The 22,338-nt window shown below is 38.2% G+C and overlaps 1 pseudogene; it reads left to right on the top strand.

The window, feature by feature from the left end:
• The window catches only part of LOC125174522 (B-cell CLL/lymphoma 7 protein family member C-like), a 66,588-nt pseudogene extending 59,676 nt beyond the window's left edge, over positions 1 to 6,912 (top strand).
• Positions 6,913 to 22,338: the final 15,426 nt, after the last annotated feature.

Genomic DNA, 22,338 nt, shown 5'->3' with positions numbered 1-22,338 from the left:
CAATACAAACTAGAAAATAAGTAAGCTCCAAGTGGAAACATCAGTCTTCCAAACTTAGCTAAGGGTAAAAACCCTTATCCGTCATCTAGTATTTGCATTCCTCTTCAGACAAGAGGCAAGCAATCTGGAGAAATGGGATGAAACAAGGTTGCTTTTATGTTGCTACAGTCCCCGAGTTCCTTGGGGGTAGATACAATGATGTGGTGTCAGCCAATGAACACAGTTCATATGTCAGCACCAGTTAAACTTGATTTTCTGAACAATCAAGTATTGACAAAATGGGAAAGTACAAAGGTCGAACAGGCCTGTGTTGCTACATTAGGAGTTTTGTCATCTATAAGGCGTGTACTTACCATGACCATTTAATAAAACTAGAGGTCAATGAAATTTGTGGTATTTTTGCAAAATATTATTTTACTAAATGATGAATGGCTTCAGCTCAAATGTATCTTATCTTAAAAAAAAAAAACATGACAAAACAGAATGTGTAGTCAAATCCACTTTATTCCAGTTCTGCTCTTGCTATAATTATTAAAGAAACCTTACTGTACCTTTCTTCTATTAAAAAATAATAGCTTACATATCCAAATGATTCTTTATCACCTTGCGTTGAATTGTCCCACTGAAATTATGATTATTGATTTCAGCTATAATTTACAACTAATTAATGGTAGGAAAGACACTAGTTCCTCCAAAAATGCCATACCACAGATGACCGTGGATAGGCAACGGTATATTGTTCTCCATAAAAATGAAAGGCGGTATATTTTCCAGAGTTTCAGTATGGCACACGGTATATTTTTAAAGCATCACAATAAAAGACAGTCCTCTTGAGTACCATGAACTCTGTTAACATAGTGCATGTGATTTCTACCCTAGGACTGCAACTGGCAGCTCACATGGTTGCAGAAAGGAAGATCTGTTCTGCAAAGCGTCAGGTGTATGTTATGACATATGGGCCTTTTCATCTTCCAGGAAGCACATTATGCTCTTTCTCTGATAGGCCCCAGTCACCCCTGTGGCTGCTCCCTGGCAAATCCTATCAGCTTCTCAGGTTTCCCAGTTGCCTGCATTGTGCTGTCAGCTTCAGGCTGCTTGAGCTTATCTTGGATACTAATCTTTGACTGGAGGTAACTTACTACTTATACTTTAGTTCACCATAAGTCTATTGATTTTGGGGGATCAACCTCATGGCCCAATCCACATTGCAAGAATATTTTCTCTTTGACTCTAAAAGGGGAACGAGAAATAGCGAAGACTCTCTTCTGTCACTTTGTATTGTGGATTACAGCTATAGGCCATTTTAAATTATTGAACATGGTACTTATTTACAAGAGGTTTTTCTCAAAAATTCATAAAATGTGAAGAGTTGGGGAAGAAAAGAGACAAAGAATAAATGGTGAAACATAGTTTGTCAGTAAAAAAAAATTGTAAGCCTATTTGAATGGCTCATAGTGTTACAAAACTGGTACTCTCAAAGAAGAGTTAAGAACTGTTTGTAGTGGGGCGCCTGGGTGGCTTGGTCGGTTGGGCGTCCGACTTCGGCTCAGGTCATGATCTCACGGTCCGTGAGTTCGAGCCCCGCGTCGGGCTCTGTGCTGACAGCTCAGAGCCTGGAGCCTGTTTCAGATTCTGTGTCTCCCTCTCTCTCTGCTCCTCCCCAGTTCATGCTCTGTCTCTCTCTGTCTCAAAAATAAAGTTAAAAAAATAAAAAAAAAAGAACTGTTTGTAGTAATAAGCAGTTATGGGGTTGTGTAGTGTATGATATTTTCAATAAAGTGGCAAAGATGAACATAAAATTGGAGACAGAATAATAGTATCAAGTTTTGTGTTAAGCTTTTAAAAATTTATTTTAAATGATTTCAAAGCACCTCTGAAGGACGCTGCCCTGAATAATCATAGTATTTCACAAATTTTGAAACTCTGAAATACTATAAGAAACATTTGACCTGTGGCTACTGATAGAAGAAAAGGAGTAGATGGTTAAAAATAACTGTAGAGAGTTCATTTGAAAATATTGAGATGGTAGGTTAAAAAAATATGTATATCAATAAGACCCCTATTGTACAGTTGGTGGGAATGCAAAATGGTGCAGCCACTCTGGAAAACAGTGTGGGGGTTCCTCAAAAACTTAAAAATAGAACTACCCTATGACCCGCAATTGCACTACTAGGAATTTATCCAAGGGATAAAAAAATCCTGATTTGAAGGGGCACATGCACCCTAATATTTATAGCAGTGCTATCAACAATAGCTAAATTATGGAAAGTGCCCAAATGTCTATCAACTGACGAAAGGATTGAGAAGATGTGATGTGTATGTATACATATATATGTATACATATGTGTGTGTGTATATATATGTATATACATATATATGTATATATGTATATGTATATATATATACACACACACATATATACACACACATACGTATGTGTGTATATATATGTGTGTGTGTGTGTGTGTGTATATATATATATATATACACAACAGAATACTACTCAGTGATGAAAAGGAATGAAATCTTGCCATTTGCAACAACATGGATGAAACTGCAGTGTATTATGCTAAGCAAAATAAGTCAGTCAGAGAAAGACATATGTCATATGATTTCACTCATATGTGGAATTTGAGAAACTTCCAAATGAAAATAGGGGAAGGGAAGGAAAATAGGGGAAAAGAAGGAAAAATAAGATAAAACAGAGAGGGAGGTAAACCATTAGAGACTCTTAAATACAGAGAACACACTGATGATTGATGGCATTGGGTGTTAGGTGGGTTAAATGGGTGATGGGTATATATATCATTAACCATTGATGTATAGTGAAATGTTCTGTTTCTTTTCCTTGTCATATTGTTGTTGAAGTTCTGTAAAGTAGAGATTTATTTTTTTTCTTTATATATAATATTTGCTAAATTAATCTAAAGGATCACATCTATAGGGCAGCTCTTTCTGCCCACAGGTCATGTCCCTGTGCTTTAAAAAATCACATTATTGCAGTGAAAAAAAAAAGATTCAAATCTGTCTATCTATCTATCTATCTATCTATCTATCTATCTATCTACCTATCTATTCTACTATGACTATGAGCCAGTCTTTTCCATGGGGGATATGGCAGCTTTAAAAAAATAGTGAATATGTTTATTTTAAAATTTGTCTCAGAGAAAAGCTTTCAGAAGCGTTTTAAAAATAGGTCAATATTTTACATAATAATAATACTTAATGAAAACTCTTTTTAACTTTGAGGATTTCTTTTTTTTAAGTTTATTTATTTTGAAAGAGAGAGTAGGAGCCAGTGAGGGACAGGGAGAGAGGGAGAGAGAGAATCCTACACAGGCTCCAGCTGTCAGTGTGCAGTCTGTCACAGGGCTCAACCATGACTTGAGCCAAAATCCAGAGACAGAAGCTTAACCATCTGAGCAGCCAGTCACCCAAAACTCACTTTTAATGGTGAAAATGATTATGTTTTACAGGATCCACTATATTTATATACCTTTCTTCCTATAGCTTACATTTATATATTAGTTGCAATAATAGTTTGATGGATATTTTGGAAGATAAATACTTTCTGTCAAAGAATAAGACCATATTCAGTAATTGTACATATTCTAAAGAATTGAATATATATGGTTGTGTATATATATATTTATGTATATATATATTTATATATATATATGTATGTACACACACACATACACACACACATACTGATCTATACTCTCAAATTTGATAGGTATTTTTGAAGAGTCCATTTACTTAAGGAAATGCTCATTGAGTGTAATATCCCTTTAAATATATGTCACAAATTGCCTTGAAAGAGATTAAGTTGAATATAAGCTTTCTATCATAATTTACTCATACTGGGAATCAACTGGCCTGTAACTTCATAGGTATTCTCTTAGCTGAGAAATTCTCAGTGAAATGCCTCTGTTCTCCTCATCCAAACTATGCAAAGCAAGGGTGTGGTTAGATTACTCAATTGTGTGTTTCCCAGAGGTTTATCTAAAAAGTAAAGTGTTGAAGACAAGAGTTTAAGATTTTGTATTTTCCTCTGGTTTTTGTTTTGTTTGGGGTTTTGGTTTGGCTTTGATTTTTTTTTTTTTTTTTTGCATTGGAAACTACCATAGCAATCATAATACAGAAAATTATAGCTTAATAGCCTCTTGAGATGTCATATAATCCAAAAACAGAAAAGTGTACCTCTATATTAACAGTAATTAGTACATCATAATTCCATCCCCATTTTTTTTCTGACCATAGCCTCATCCTCAATATTTTCCAACATTATTTCCTAATTTTTTTTAATTTTCGAAATTCTCAAAATTGCTATTTGTAGCTTGCTACTGGTCCCATAAAGATCTTTTTCTTGTCCAACCAGAAAGAAGACTTTGAGAGTGCCTCCAAGAAAAAGTAACATATTGTATATCCTCTGATTCATTTTGAGGATATTGTTTTAAAAATGGACAGAAAGCTCTGTCAGGAATTGGTATATGGGCTTTCCAGTGTCAACTGGTTTACTTAAGGAGCTGTACACAGCGGAAAGCGTGCTGAATTAGAGGTCTAAACACTTCTGTTATAAAGCTATGTCTGTAAGTTAACTGGGTCAATGTTCTGGAGTCAGTCATTTAACTTTTTGGTATAGCGGTTTCCTCTTTTTAAATGGAAGTATTCGGGGCGCCTGGGTGGCGCAGTCGGTTAAGCGTCCGACTTCAGCCAGGTCACGATCTCGCGGTCCGTGAGTTCGAGCCCCACGTCGGGCTCTGGGCTGATGGCTCAGAGCCTGGAGCCTGTTTCTGATTCTGTGTCTCCCTCTCTCTCTGCCCCTCCCCCGTTCATGCTCTGTCTCTCTCTGTCCCAAAAATAAATAAAAAAAGTTGAAAAAAAATTAAATGGAAGTATTCATATGTATCCTTGCTAATCATGAGATTACTGTAGATATACTACCATATAATGGATATGAAAATGTTATAAACTTATCAGGCTAGACAGGTAAAAATTATAACAAATATTATGGAATAGATTAAAGTCCAAGGTATAAAGTAAAACGGATGTGTCTTGGACTTGGGGAAAAGTGAATTCCTCCTTTAGAACTCTCCAGTGGGGGGGCGCCTGGGTGGCGCAGTCGGTTAAGCGTCCGACTTCAGCCAGGTCACGATCTCGCGGCCCGTGAGTTCGAGCCCCGCGTCGGGCTCTGGGCTGATGGCTCAGAGCCTGGAGCCTGTTTCCGATTCTGTGTCTCCCTCTCTCTCTGCCCCTCCCCCGTTCATGCTCTGTCTCTCTCTGTCCCAAAAATAAATAAATGTTGAAAAAAAAAAAAAAAAAAAAAAGAACTCTCCAGTGGGGATACAAAATTTAAACTTCATGGTCCCACCTTAGAACATCGAGGGAGAACATTACCAGAGAAGAAATCATCAATAAGACCAACAACCTATTTGTAAATATCGGACACTTAGGTAAGCCTTTTATAAATCACAAGAGGCAGAAAAAAGAGACAGATTAAAGGAAAAAAGAGAAAGGAAGACAAAATGCCAGTAATAACTGATTACTGTGAAAATTGACTGGAAGCTAAGTGGTTAAATTTGTAACTTTTCCAGCTTGTGTGTAGCTTCCGGTTTTCATTGATCATTCGATCGGAACATTCCAGGTCCTACTCAAGTCAGTAAAACAGAACCACAAATTGGCCAAAAACACGATTGAAGCAAAAGACACAGCTTAGCAATTAGCTTTAAGGTTACTTAGAATCTTCTGGGGTAAGTTCCAGTGAAATAAGCTCATCGGCATGCCTCCAATGAGCATTCAATGACATGTAAAAGAAGTAATCCTCCAGATTTCTGGGTCTGTTTCTACATCTCTTTTTTGACAAGAGACTTAGAGAAGAGGAATACTTCTACTTCTAAAATTGGATAAGATGAATAAATCTATGTGTAAGCTTTCTACACACACACACACACACACACACACACACACACACAGAAGTGGGGTCCGTGGTGGCTGATAGGATGGTAAAAAGGAGAAAGGACAGTGGCTGAATTTGGCCAATTAGCTCAGAGGGAAACAAATGTCAAATGCATTTCCCTCTCTTCCAATGATACCAGAAACAGATTCAGTTATAAAACTATAACAGTAATGTAAACTCTATATGCCTTAAGTACATAAACAAATGTAATGGTGAAACTGTGGAGGTCTTGCATTTTCATAGGCACAGAATAAAGGACTTACTGACTCTACAGAGTGATCCATGTATCGACCTGCAACTCCCGACTGTAAAGCTTCAACTCTTAAGTTATTCAAATCAGAGTTCCTACGACATTTGCTATTTTTAACTTTCCTTCCTTATTACCCTCAAAACAGGATGCTTAGATGTAGGAATTGTATTAGACAACTAGTACTTGAATATCAACAAATGTCAGCAACATATTTGAACTTTATGTAGAAGAGGTAATGTTAATTTACATACATGGCCTTTGGATCTATCTGCTCAGTCTTTACAAGTGTCAGGAATTGTAAGAGTTAATGAAGAAAGCCAAGCAAAAGTCTTGCAATGAAATACAGAACAATATTGCAGATGTGTGGAGCCTATGGAAGGTGGAGCCCATTTATTCTGCATGCATATTTAATGTGTAAAATTATTTTTAAGTCTTAAAACAACCTCTTGGAAATGCTGTGAACTGCAAAGCTAGGCAGATCCGATACATTCTAAAATATAAAGGAGAAAGAAATGCACCAAGAGTAAAAATTCCTGGTTACTCACGATTCTTTTCACCTCTCCACCTTGACCCAGCTTTCATTCTGCCCGAGACACCCACAGGAGAAGTTATTTCTGCCAGCGAGAGCAGCAGCATCAGTAACAGCACAGCCATGCCAGGTAAAAATAACCTCTATGGAGAGTCCTGTCACAGACGAACCTGAGGCTTTTGCTGGGAATAGAAACCTGGAGCCAATCCTGTCATTTCATTTAGCAGAAATGCAAAAATGCTGCTTTCCCCATAAATTTTCAAAATGCAGGTACGTCCTCATCAGGCTCTCCATTCGAATTATGCAGGAATGTTAAAAAAAAATAGGAGGGATGTAAACCCTTCCTCTATACATAAGCAAAATGTCAGGAGAGAGAGAAGCTGACAATTTTCTTTGGTCTTTCTGCAGCTACCAGTTCCTAACCCACTCCTGCCAGCTCTCACTTCTTCCAAATGTTTGTCAACATTTTTCATAACCTGGTAACAAGAAAAAGCTGAGATTTCAGTATTTTCCCACCTACCCATTTCTGTACCACAGATTATAGTACTTGACGAACCCGAATATTTAATTTTGGCACTGCAAACACACCTTTCAACCAGAGGTGTTGTTAAGGAAAGGAGGGAAAAAAACACTTGTCCGCAAAACTCTATGTAGCATCCTGGAGAAAGGATTAGATATATAAATATATGTTGGTAAGACATGATAAAAATACCTCTGAAAAAAAGGGAGTGGTAAACAATCATCTTTCCTACTTAGCTTGTACTATGTGATTTTTATATTCGGAGAATCATGCAAAAAAAAAAAAACCAATCTGCCAAAAATATCCCAAATCCATAAAGAAGGGCAAAGTGTAATGTATGTTGCGTATTCGAGGATCATCTGCATTGTGTCATAAACACTTGTTTGCTTGTAAATACATGTTGGTCTATTCTATCTCTCCTGCTTCCTGCAAAATGATTTTCATCACCTCTAAGCTGAGCATAGTTTTTAGTAAAATCATACTTCTCAGTTTTACAATTAAGTCTATTTCCTATGGACAACTTGCAATATTGTCTTCCCTGCCATGACATAAGAAGCTGGCCTTCACCTTGGGGCCAAATTTCTTTCTGTCTTTAATAATAAAACACATTTTATTCTCCTAAGGACATTATAGAACAATAATATATATACATGTTTTTTATCAAGCATATAAAGCTAGTTTAGAATCCTGCTAAACACTTGACATTAGAATATGCTACAACCTGACCTACTTCTACAGTTAAATAGTTCCAAGAGCTGCCAAAACATATTTCTAAAACACATACCTGAGGATGTGCTGTTTACTGGTAGTCCCCTGCACTGCAGCAAAGGAGAGGGAAGAATGGACGAGTCTGCAGCAGCCAAGCAGATAACGTAAAGTGATGAAATGGGCTGAGTGGAGGACAAGAGGGAGAGGTGGGGACTGTGGCATGTGCAGAGACAGTTCTGTGAAAGGTGGCAGCCGCCACTCAACTTCAGCAGCGTGTTACCACCTCACGGGGGGCCAAGTGTTTCGATTTTGACGAGAAGGTGAAAATTCAGATTGTTTGGAGGAATCTCCTCGTAACAAAATGACAAAAAAGCAAAAAATTTTGAAAGCAAAAATGACCCAACCCTAAACTTTTTCATTAGTCATATGAGACAGAGCATTCTGAATCTGGTTCTAACTTTAATTTTCCAGACCCTTTGATTCAAGAGATGTTCTTTGAATTTCTATAACATATCAGATATATTATTAACAGCAAATATCTATATACTAAGCTCATAGTTAAAAGGGAGAAACATATTTCAACAAATACTTTTTCATGTCATATGATAAATGCAGTGAAAATCCACATACAATTTCTGTGGAATTACAGAAGAGAAAATGTCTGACTGACTAGGGGCATTAAGGAAGGCTTTTTATTTTTTTCTCATTCCTATTATAAGCCATAAGATCTAGCCATACTAGGAAACTCCCTATACTCCAAAAGAACATGAACTTCTAGACTGTCAGGTATTTTTACACATTATCTTTCTACTTGAAATACCTCTTTTTCCCATCACTACTTTGTATAATCCTATTAAAGCTTACTTGCTTACTATAAGTTTATCTTTTCAGATGTCCTCAGGCATAATTATTCATTTTTCTCATGACTTATTCACCTGGAAGTAGATCTCAGAAATTATTTTAAAAGTTAAATATGTGTGTGTGTATGTGTGTGTGTGTGTGTGTGTGTGTGTGTTTTCAATACAAGGTGTATGTATACCTCACTGTGGGCCTGACTATATTATATTTTCTATATATCCCTAAATTTAGTAGTGATTTTAATGATTGCTATACACAGAAGAAACTTACTAAAAGTTTGAATTGGTGGTACATTTTGAGTTGGTAACTTTTAATTTTTTAAATGTTTTTTAAACAAATTTTTAGGGGCACCTAGGTGGCTCAGTCGGTTAAGCATCCGACTTCGGCTCAGGTCATGATCTCATGGTCTGTGAGTTTGAGCCCCACGTCGGGCTCTGTGCTGACAGCTCAGAGCCTGGAGCCTGTTTCAGATTCTGTGTTTCCCTCTCTCTCTGCCCTTCCCCTGTTCATGCTCTGTCTCTCTCTGTCTCAAAAATAAATAAACGTTAAAAAAAAATTTAATGTTTATTTATGTTAGAAAGAGAGCCAGAACATGAGAGGGGAAGGACATAGAGGGAGGGAGACACAAAATCCGAAGCAGGCTCCAGGCTCTGAGCTAGCTGTCGGCACAGAGCCCAACACGGGGCTCAAACCCACAAACTGTGAGATCGTGACCTGAGCAAAGTCAGCCACCCAGGCTCCCCAATGTTTACTTATTTTTGAGAGAGACACAGTGTGAGCAGGGTCAGAGAAGGGGCAGAGAGCGAGGGAGAGACACAGAACTCGAAGTGGGCTCCAGACTCTGTGCTGTCAGCCCAGAGCCCCACGTGGGGCTTGAACTTACTAACTGTGAGATCATGACCTGAACCAAAGTCGGATGCTTAACCGACTGAGCCACCCAGGCGCCCCTGAGTTGGTAAGTTTAAAATTAAAATATAACTCTTTAGAATAGCCAGGATCATTTCTTTCATGCTCTGGACATGTGTTTACTTATATGTTGTTATTTGCTTTCCTTGGGCATTAGTATTACAAGATGTTACAGATAAATAGGAAACCATATTCCTATTATTCTCTTTCATTTAAAGTCAATCCTAGCCATAAGATAAAAGCAACACATTAGTATCCCAAATCCATGAAGAAGGGCAAAGTGTAATGTATTTTGGGTATTTGAGGATCATCTGCATTGTATCATAAACACTTGTTTGCTTCGTAAATACATGTTGGTCTATTCTGTCTCTCCTGCTTCCTGCAAAATGATTTTTATCACTCCTATGATCCATACTACACTAGTAAAAACTTGAAACTTACATTCTATATTAACTTTTAGGTCATGAGAATTAGGAGACCATCAAAAGAGAGCAACTATGAATACAGGATATACATTTATTTATATGTCATCATGGGCTTTACTTGACCATTAGTATTACAAGATGTTACAGATAAAAAGGAAATCCTAGTTAACATTGTAAGACCAGTTTTCTAATCTGCAGACACATTCTAAGACCAGCTTTCAAATATGCAAACATTTTAACAGAAAGGCAATGAGGATTATCAGCAAATGGGCCTGGTCTGCTCTAAAATTACAAATTGGTACAAAAGCAGTTATTTGGCAGTCACACCCTAAATTCCACATGTCTGTGGTTATTTCAACTTAAGACATTAAATAGAAAAAGTGCATTTCTTCACCTTCTCTTCCTTCTTTCTCCAAGCACTGCCTCCACTTGGCTGAGCAAACACACTCTGGCTGAGCCAGTGAGTTGAGCAATCTCATTCTTCATAAGTGAAAATGATCAGTACCATCATGTCAACTAGTCACATAAGTCAATCCTGACCCAAGGAAATTAATGGGAGCAGTCCAATTCTCCTATCCTCCTATCATTCATTCATTCAACAAATGTTTTCTGAACCTCCGACATGTGTCAGGAACGAGGCTAATTACTGAGGAGTTGCAACAAGTTCATTGATGTGGTCACTGTTCTCATGGGGCTGATATTCTAGTTACTGGAAATGGACACCATATAATACAATCCCACCACTAGATGAAGTGAAAGAGAAGATTTCAAACAGAGATATAATAGGGGGATTAGTTTAAAGGTTCGTTGAAGAAGTAATGCAGAAGCAGAGACAGGATGAATACGCACACACAAAAGTAGGAAAAGAAGAAAATAGGCCCAGCCAGATAGAAAACTTACACAAAAAATTTCTCAGGCATAAAAGAGCTTGGCACACATTAGGAAGAAAGAATAGCTAGGGAGGTAAGGAGAAACCTTTTCTGTTTGGGCCCTGGAAGCGATGTTAAGGATTCTGAACTTTATTCTAAAGTTTTAAGAAGAAATGGATTTTGCACTAAAAGGTTATTTTCCTTTCAACAAAGAATAAGCTGGAGGGTGTCAAGATGGAAGGGGGTGACTGGTTAGGAGACCATCTCCTTATTAAGTGATAGTAGTGATAGAAATAAAGAAAAATAAATAGGAAATGAATAGATGAGAAACACCTTCTGAAGGCAGAGTCAGTAAGAGTGGGTGATGAATTGTACACAGAGACTGAGGGAAAGGGGGCTCCAAGGTTGATGCTGACTTTTGGGATGGACATCTTGGAGTGGAGCCATCTAAGCAGACTGGAAAATCAAAGGTGAAGAAAAGGGTCTTTTGAACTTAACATTCTTTGTTGTTGTTGTTGTTCAATAACTTTCTAAAATATCCCTATCACTTCAAACCAAATAGGGAAGAAATACTGAAAGTTGTGTGAGTAGAAAAACAAATATCAGTATAAGAAATAAGACCTTATATCTAGTGAGAAATGACATATTCGTCTACAACATATAAAAGCCTTAATTCTCTATAAGGACGATGTGTGGTTTTTGTTGTTTTTTTATATTAAATATAATTTATTGCCAAATTGGTTTCCATACAACACCTAGTGCTCATCCCAACAGGTGCCCTCCTCAATGCCCATCACCCACTTTCCCCTCCCTCCCACCCCCCATCAACCCTCAGTTTATTCTCAGTTTTTAAGAGTCTCTTATGGTTTGCCTCCTTCCTTTTCTGTAAATTTTCCCCCCTTCCCTTCCCCTATGGTCTTCTGTTAAGTTTCTCAGGATCCATATATGAGTGAAAACATACGGTATCTGTCCTTCTCTGACTGACTTCACTTAGCATAGTACCCTCTAGTTCCATCCACGTTGCTACAAATGGCCAGATTTCATTCTTTCTCATTGCCACGTAGTATTCCATTGCATATATAAACCACATCTTCTTTATCCATTCATCAGTTGATGGATATTTAGGCTCTTTCCATAATTTGGCTATTGTTGAAAGTGCTGCTATAAACATTGGGGTACAAGTGCCCCTATGCATCAGTACTCCTGTATCCCTTGGGTAAATTCCTAGCAGTGCTATTGCTGGGTCATAAGGCAGATCTATTGTTAATTTTTTGAGGAACCTCCGTACTGTTTTCCAGAGCGGCTGCACAAGTTTGCATTCCCACCAACAGTGCAAGAGGATTCCCGTTTCTCCACAACCTCGCCAGCATCTATAGTCTCCTGATTTGTTCATTTTAGCCACTCTGACTGGCATGAGGTGGTATCTCAGTGTGGTTTTGATTTGTATTTCCCTGATGAGGAGTGATGTTGAGCATTCTTTCATGTGTCTGTTGGCCGTCTGGATATCTTCTTTAGAAAAGTGTTTTTTCATGTCTTCTGCCCATTTCTTCACTAGATTATTTGTTTTTCAGTGTGGTGTTTGTTGAGTTCTTTATAGATGTTGGATACTAGCCCTTTATCCAATATGTCATTTGCAGATTTGAATTAAATAAAGTACCTTGGCTACAATGTGGTAAATGGATCTGAAGGGGCAATGGTTATAACTGGAAAACCAGTTAAGGATATCTCAGCAGCCCAGGCAAGATATGATATCGGTCTATGGTTCTCTCAGTAGAGATGGGCAGATGGATAGATTTGAAGGAAATAAAATTGATAAGACATGCTGTTGTTTTATAGTTGGGAAACATGCATCCATAATTGTCATTTATAAACAGTATGACCCAACCATAAGCAATACTAGTGGTTACTCCAACTATAAATTAACAGTAACATCAATAATATGTGAGGTATCCCTATACCATATTTTATAGGGTAACACACTTGTCTAGAAGATAATGTCACAGCTATAACTACAGATTCTTTTTTTTTTTAATTTTTTTAAATGTTTATTTATTTTTGAGACAGAGAGAGACAGAGCATGAACAGGGGAGGAGCAGAGAGAGAGTGAGACACAGAATCTGAAACAGGCTCCAGGCTCTGAGCTGTCAGCACAGAGCCCAACGTGGGGCTCGAACTCACGGACCGTGAGATCATGACCCGAGCCGAAGTCGGACGCTTAACCGACCAAGCCACCCAGGCGTCCCAATAACTACAGATTCTATTAAAAGATACATTTTATTCCCATGGCACTTTGCAAACTGCTTGTATAAACATCACCTCCAGGGGCTCCTGGGTGGCTTAGTTGCTTAAGTGTCTGTGACTCTTGATTTCAGCTTAGGTCATAATCACACTGTCCAGTCTGTGAAATCAAGCCGCGAGTGAGGCTCAGTATGGAGTGTGTAGCTTGCTTGGGATCCCCCCTCTCTCTCTTTCTCTCTCTCTCTGTCTTTTTCTGTCTCTCTCTCTCCCTGCCTGTCCCCCTACTCTCTCTCAAAATACATAAATAAACTTAAAAAAAATTACCTCCATTAATCCTCAAGCCAGTTATGTGACATTAGTCTGACTGTTAATACGTTTTCAGTTGGAAAAAAAAAACCTGGTAAGTGGAAACAAATAAACAAACAAACAAAAGCCCCTGATGTTTGAAAGGTTAAAATACTTTTCCACCATCAAAGACATAAATTAGAAAATGGCAGATTTTCTGTGGTTTTAACATTTCCACAAATTCTTTAATTCATTCTTTCCTTCAAGAAGTGAGCATGAATCCCTATTCCAGTGTATAAACTGGGATGTTGCTGAAAACAAGGTGGGAAAGATGGCATGACTCTGAGATGAGGGTGTAAAGGACACTGGGGTTTCCTTCTTGTGCACCCTCTCTCTCCTTTAGACCATTCGCTCTGGGGAAGCCAGCTGCCATATTGTGAGGAAACGGGCAGGCTGTGGAGAGGCTCAGATGGCAAGAAACTGAGGTAGCAATCCCATAGCCAGCAAGCAACTGCGGTCAACCATGTGACTGAGCTGATGGAGCCTGATGCCTGTGGCCCTAGCTGATAGCTTGCCCGCAACCTCACAACACCCCGTGCCCGAACTACCAGCCAACCTGTTTCAGATTCCTGATCCTCAGAAACGGTGCAAGATAACACGTTTGTAGTTTTAAACTGCTGAACTTTGAGAGTAATTTATTACATAGCAATAGATAACTACCATAATCTGGGGCACAACAACTCACTCCTTTCTTCTCAACGCAACTACCTGCAAAACCATGATTTCGATGCCACATCAGCTGGCCGGGAAAGGCCACGGCTACAACCATAACTGCCGTGAACCACATCACTTATGAATCTCCTTAAATGAGTGAGGTAAGGTGAAAATATATGAAGCTGAGGGACATCAACTGAATGAACTCTGTTCTAGTCAACACTATAGATTTGGGTTTGTGGGTTTTGTTTGTTTGTTTGTTTGTTTTGGTTTTTTGACTAGCAAAGTATTTTTGAAAATTTGCATTTCCGTGTGTTTACACAGGCACATAGTCTGTAATTTTTTCAACCCAGCTAGGTGCTCATGCACATGTAGGTTACGAGTCTAGTTTCAGAATACACTTTATAACCAGATTATTACAAAAATGTCATCACTCTCTTACATAAAATTCTCTCTTTTTTAAAAATTACCTTTCTTAGATTTATTGAGATATAATTAACATGGAACATTGCATAAGTTTAAGGTGTACAATGTACAGTTATATATTGCAAAATGATTACCACCTTTGAGTTAGCTAATACCTGCATAATATCACATAAATACCACATCTTTTTGGTGGTGAGAATATGTAAGATTTTCTCTCTTAGCAACTTTCAAGTTTGTAACACAGTATTGCTACCTATAATTACTATGCTGTACATTGGATCGGTAGAGCTTACTCTAGAATAAGCTTCCATATAACTGGAAGTTTGAACTCTTTGACCAGCACCTCTCTTTCCCTCCCTGCCCCTGGTCACCGTCATTCTCATCTCTGCTTCTATGACTTTGATAAAATGCCCTATTTCTTTTTTTTTCAACATTTATTTATTTTGGGGACAGAGGGAGACAGAGCATGAATGGGGGAGGGGCAGAGAGAGAGGGAGACACAGAATCGGAAACAGGCTCCAGGCTCCTAGCCATCAGCCCAGAGCCTGACGCGGGGCTCAAACTCACGGACCGCGAGATCGTGACCTGGCTGAAGTTGGACGCTCAACCGACTGCGCCACCCAGGCGCCCCTAAAATGCCCTATTTCTAAGGGGCCTCTGCCTATCAGGCCCCAAGCATATCATCAGACACACTGTAGACCCTCAATAAATATCTCATATAAATGATTCATTGGTATCACTTTCAGCTGGGAAGAACATCAACGTATGGAACAAAAACTGTGAGTGCTGGTGTCCTGTGTTCTTTTTTTACTTTCTCCAGGAAGCCCTAAATCCATCCTTGGTACCTGCTTTTTAGAAGGACACCAGTGAATTTCTTTTTATGTCTTGGGAAAGAGGACTCCTCATTTCTTAAGAGCATCCCACCCACTGTTTGCTTTCTTGTTATCACATTACAATAATGAATACTATCATAGCACATCAGAGAAGGGAAAGAACTTAAAGCTTAACCACAATTAATTTTGTATCACCTCAAATGGATATAGATTCGATCTATAAAGATATATGGGGGCTAAAAATACTTTGGGAAAAAAGATTTCATTGTGTCCCTAATGCCATGATCAATGAGAAAATAGTCAGCCATGACAGCCTCTCATTCTTTTCCACTGGTAATGAGAGCAGCTATTTATACATGGTCTCAATAATTGTTTAATTGAATGAATAAATTAACAAACAAATACAGAGAACTATTTTATGCAAATAACATTAACAGCAAATTTTAATTGGACACATGGGTACACACAATCGGCTACTAGTGTGTCAAAAATTCTTCCAGTAACAATACAAGAATGGCAAATACATACATTGATAGATGCATAGAGATACTGTGTTGGATACCAAACAGGTATGAGACGTAACTATGCCCATAAACTCATGATTTGATCAGACAGCAAGAGAACTTAGAAAAAGAAACAAAAACACAAATGAATCAAGTTCTAAAGAATTAATCACTTAACGCCAAAGGAAACTGGGAAATAGATTAGGTATCACGTAAGCGTGTACAGAAGTTCTGACTTAAGCAGGACTAATATTAAAAGTTCATCAAGGACAAACGACGACCAGTGTTAGAATATTTGGTACAGGAGTAAAAAAAATAAATGAGAAAAGAGACTTGGATATGCGTTTATAAGGACATGGGAAGAGGAATTCCTGTGGTTGGGGCTGACAGCATTTGTAAAAAGCCATAGTGAAAGGCAGGTTAGTATCACATAACCCACAATGCTTATTTGACGAGCATGGAGTTAAGTCTGAGAACAGGAAGAAAATGTTGCACGTTCCGAGCAAGGCCGTGTGAGGAAGAAGCCCCCCACTACTGTAAACAGAAAGGTATAGTCTCAGCAAATTGGTATATCCTTAATGTCTCATTAGACAAACAAAATGATCTCGATCATAGATTAAACCACACCTCTTACACGTAGGAATCACCTGGCCATAGTATCACAGATTTCCCTTTCCTGAGTGTCAGGCATTCCACCCTCCAAAGGGTGACAAGTCAGTTTTTTAAGTAGATTCAAAGGCTGTGTCTGTGTAAATGAATAACTGGAATCTGAACATGATAAGAAACTAAAGAGTGTCTTTAATTTAGCTAGTGTCTCGTGAGCTCCACTCCCAGACCCTGGGTCCATCTTGCATGCATAGTTCTGGTTAAAGTGAAAAAGGCTTATTTTGAATTCTGACTCTGTGGTCTGATTTACTGAAAATGTAATCCTATGAGAGGGTTTGGGGCCCATTAATTGGGAATTGATGACAGGGAATTGATATTCATCTTGCCACTTCTCTGGAAAATGCATCAGAAAAGGAGACTACAGATTATCATTACGCAGGAGGCATGGTTGCACCATGGTCAACGCATATCTGGCATTTACGCTTCAATATCACTGATTAAGATTTGTCCCAAATAGAGTAATTTTCAGAAAGACTAACTTTTTGAAGATTAACTTTTTGAGTCTGGCTGTAATCTTTCCATAATGAAATAATAGAGAGAGCTATAATGTATATGACTATCCATCAGATACACAGTATTTCCAATATTTCTAATTATTATCCATAAAATGTCCTACTGGCCTTCTGACAAACCATTGGAAAACATGACAGCATTGACAGGAAAATGAAGTCTACTGCTAGAACTCAAATATAAATACTCATGATACTAAAAACCATGTGCCACTTTGTATGACATCAGATTTTATTTAACTCGTTCTAAATATACCAATATTTTCCTACCTGAACAGGTGTTTCAGAATTCACAGTATTCTGCATTTTTAGTACAGTAACAGTCAAAGCTGTAATTTTTATCACTGACGGAGGAATTGAAAATTTTATACACACAGGAACGTTGAGTAGTTAATATTGATGAAAAATAGAATGCTTTATTTGAATTATTTCCACTTATACGAGAATCAACTAGAGAACCTTCAACTCATGTTAGTAAAACGTCTCTATCATAGGTCTTACCAATAAGTATTTAGGCTAACATCCAAATTGAGTTTTCCAATAATAACTGAGGCTTTGGTGACCCCTGAATTTCATCAGTGTTCTTGCACAGAACTGGAAATGTGTCCACTGGTCAAAAAAAGGGTGCCCCGGAAAAACTTGTGGTAGTGTTTGCAAAAATGACTGTAACAGCTGTTGGCAATCTTAAGGCTCACTTCATGTTGTTCTGGCAATCCTCCTCTGGAGAGGTCAAGTCTATTTCAACACCACTTGCAACTGGATTAGCCTTGTGACTTATTTTCACCAATGGAATGTAGCAAAAGTGACACGTGGGGCTTGTGTGGTTGGGCCTCTGCTTTTGTTTTTTTGGAACTCGGCCTGGAGACCACAAAAGGCATCTGGTCTATCCTACTGGGGGCCGAGGGCCCATGAGGAGACAGAAGAGTGAGCCACAGTAGCCCACAGCTTGCACCAGCTACCAGACATCAGAGCGAGGCATCATCCACCCCAGCTGTTAGCAGCAGTATGTTTCCTGCATTGGGACTCTGAATCAAATCCATGCAGGCTCAACTCTGTATTTTATTTAACCTCTTTTTGGCCTTCATTTTCTGCTCTGTAAAACGAGGGAGAACAATGCTATTTACCTGCAGCGGGGTTGAGAATACTCAACGACCAAATGCGATGAGATATCTTAAAACATTACCCGGGATAAACAAACATTAATAAAATGTGAGCAAGCAACATTATTGTTGTTGTTATTGCTGCTGTTGCTGCAACGTTGATTTGTCTTTTCCAGAAAACAAACAAACAAAAAACAAAAAAAATCCACTGAGACTCAGAGAGATTACATGTTTTTCCCAAAGCCCAAGAGCTGTGGAACTAAAATACCGATCCAGATTTTTTGTTCCACGGTCCAAGTCATTAACTACCACAGTTCTGTATTCACGCTGTGACTCTGCTTTATTCAAGACACCTTGTGCCAACCATTGTGGTCAATGATTTCATATATATAATATCATTAATATTTTAATTAGCTTAGTGTAACTAAATTAAGCATTTTAATATGACTTGGCACAACATGCCAGGCTCCCTACTTGTCTGGCATTATCTTCTATGACTCCTTCCCTCCTACTCACTCCAGATTTCAACCCATATTTTCCGTGCCATCTCTGTGTGCTATTCTCTCTGGTTGTGATGATCTCGCCCTCCTATTTCTGTAATAAGTTTTACAGTTACTATCTGGTTCTGCCCCAACATTTCCTCCTCTGTGAAGGGCCACATTGTTATTCTTTCAAGGCTATTAAGTATTCTCTCTGCTCCTATAGTTATTATCATTGCCAAAATGATATGCGGTTTAGAAGTTTTGTTTAATTATGTGTTTCCCACTAGACTGTGAGTTCATAGGAAGCAGAGCTGTGTCTTACCTATCTTTATATTCATGGACTTCAATAAATACCCACAGGATATACTCATTTTTGTGGTACAATGCATACAATTTAGGTTCATATGCCTCCTTTCTTGTGTTGGTATTTTTATTCATTTTTTGATGTTCTATAGTGAAAACTGCCACTTTAGATTCTAGAGGAGGATACTGGTTCAATGTAAAAACCCAGGTTTAGAGTCAGACTGTGGGGTGCCTGGATAGCTCAGTCGGTTAAGCGTCTGATGCTTGATTTCAACTGAGGGCATGGTCTCATGATTCCTTAGATGAGTCCCATGTGAGACGCTGTGTTGACAGCATGGAGCCTGCTTGAGATTCTCTCTCTCTCTGTCTCTCTCTCTCTCTCTCTCAAAATAAATAAATAAACATTAAAAGAAAAAAAGAGTCAGACTGTGCTCAGACCAACTCCATCAGTTTTTAGCACGGCTGCCTTGGACAAGTGGTATCGATGCTACACTTGAGTTTCCTTCTGTATACTGGGAAAAAAAAGAGCTATAATGCAGAATTCACCTATGTGTATGTATCCAAATAAGTGTGAAGGTGAATTTCATCAATATATATAAAGTGAATTCAGTATGTAATGGCTTAATTTTCTGTAGAAATTACTGTCATTAAGGAAGACTTTATGAGTAAAGCTTCGTTTTGCAAGTTTTGTTCTGCTGTCCTGTGAAAATTAGTTAAGTACATTCTGGTGAATGTACTATTTTTAAACCTTAACTAATTTGCTTTTCTCTGTATTGTTGTTATTGTTATTATTTTGTTCTTGGATGTTCTGATCTTTCAAAAACATGGCATAAGTCAACTCAAAAGTTAATATTCTATAAATATAAATAAAATAGTTAAATACCTAGGGGTAAATTTAACCAAGGAGGTGAAAAACCTGTACTGTGAGAACTAAAAAACACTGATAAAGAAATGGAAGATGACACAAACAAACGGAAAGACATTCCATGTTCATGGATTGGAAGAAACAATATTGTTAAAATGCCCATGCTACCCAAAGAAATCTATGGATTTCACGCAATCCCCATCAATATACGAACAACATTTCTCACGGAAGTAGAACAGACAATTCTAAATTGTGTATGGAAGTACAAAAGACCTGAAGAAGCCGAAGCAATGTTGAGAAAGAAGAACAAAGCTGGAGATATCACAATTCCAGATTTCAAGATATACTAGAAAGCTTTAATAATCAAAACTGTATGATACTTGCACAAAAATAGGCACATGGACCAATGAAACAGAACAAGAGTCCAGAAGTAAACTTGTGCATGTATGGTCAGTGAATCTACAACAAAGGAGGTGAGAACAGAGAGGAGACAATCTCTTCAACATACAGTGCTGGGAAACTGGGCAGCTACATACAAAAGAATGACACAGGATCATTTTCTTACACCATAAACAAAAATAAATTCAAAGCAGATTAAAGACCTAAATGTGAGACCTGAAACTCCTGGAAGAAAACATAAGTAGTAATTTCATTGACATTGGTTGTAGAAATATTTTTCTAGATATGTCTCCTCAGGCCAGGAAAATGAAAGCAAAATTAAAACTATGATGACTGCATCGAAATAAAAAGCTTCTGCACAGCAAAGGAAACCATCAACAAAATGGTAAGATAACCTACTGAATGGAAGAAATATTTGCCAAGATATATTCGATAAGGGGGTTACATTCAACATATTTAAAGAACTTATAGAACTCAATGCCAAAAAGCCCCCACAAATAATGGGATTAGAAAATGGGTAAGAGGCCCGAATAAACATTTTTCCAAAGAGGACACACAAATGTCAGACACATAAAAAGTTGCTCACCATCACTAATTTAATGGGGAAATACAAATCAATCCCACAATGAGATAGCACCTTACATGTGTCAGAACAGCTAAAATCCAAAAGGCAAGAAATAAGAAGTGTTATTAGGATGCACAGAAAAAGGAACCCTCATGCATAATCGGTGGGAATATAAATTGGTACAGCCACCCCTCCCAATCTTCAGGGTCCATGGACTCGATTCTACACTGGATTTAACTCCTTTACCCCAGTCACTTTGTGAGAATGGAAAATAAAATAGTGCAGGTGGGTCACGGAAAACATTTTAACTAGTAATAGAAACAATGTAGCCAGGGCATTTCTGGCTTTAAATTAACTGGAAACTTAATTTAAACTTAAATTAACTGGAAAGTATGGTAATGACAATATGTATCCCTATGCAAAGGGTGTGTGACAAACATGTAAGTTCAAAAACCTGTGTTAAGTACTTCAGCTTATGTCTAATTACTTTAACCATTTTCAGGGGGATTGCACCTTTCAGTATTTCACTACAGAAAATAAAAATATTCATTTATTGCCATGTTTGTTAAAATGTTTGAATCAGTACCCTTGTGTGGAAAAGGTACAGAATCGTACAAAGGAATCAGAGATTTTCCAATGACTTTAGAAACAGGATGACCTGATGACAAATGAGGGCTCTACCTAAATCCAAGTTGGATCTTGAAATCAGAATTTGCTTCATTTTGGAAGATGTCACACCTAAGTCCCCATACTATCTTAGGCTATTTATATAATTCTTAAACAGAGCAAAACAAGTGTGTGAGGATATAATAATGAAGTGCAATCAAGACTTCTCTAGGTTTAGGGGCGCCTGGGTGGCGCAGTCGGTTAAGCGTCCGACTTCAGCCAGGTCACGATCTCGCGGTCCGTGAGTTCGAGCCCCACGTCGGGCTCTGGGCTGATGGCTCAGAGCCTGGAGCCTGTTTCCGATTCTGTGTCTCCCTCTCTCTCTGCCCCTCCCCCGTTCATGTTCTGTCTCTCTCTGTCCCAAAAATAAAAATAAACGTTGAAAAAAGAAAAAAAAAAAAAGACTTCTCTAGGTTTGTTTTCTGTGTGTGTGTGTGTGTGTGTGTGTGTGTGTGTGTGTGTGCGCGTGCGTGCGTGTGTGTGTGTTCCATGTGGTCAAACTCCCACTCACCAAGAATTCTTCCTTCCCCCCCCCCCACCTCTTGAAGGGAGCTGAGAATTACCTATTCTGCTCAAGGGTCTAATATATTCTGAAACAAACTTATGAATTACAGTGAAAAGAAGCACTCAAAACCAAACAGAATCAATGCATAATATTAAGGAAATAAAAATAAATTAAATTAAATCAGAATTCTGGTTTCATCATTTGCAGACTAAGAGGAATTTGGAAATAAGCGGGATCAACCCCATGTTTCGGAAA

This window comes from Prionailurus viverrinus, chromosome C2 (genome assembly GCF_022837055.1).
Source record: "Prionailurus viverrinus isolate Anna chromosome C2, UM_Priviv_1.0, whole genome shotgun sequence".
NCBI lineage: Eukaryota > Metazoa > Chordata > Mammalia > Carnivora > Felidae > Prionailurus > Prionailurus viverrinus.
This window is presented reverse-complemented; position numbering and strand designations above follow the sequence as displayed.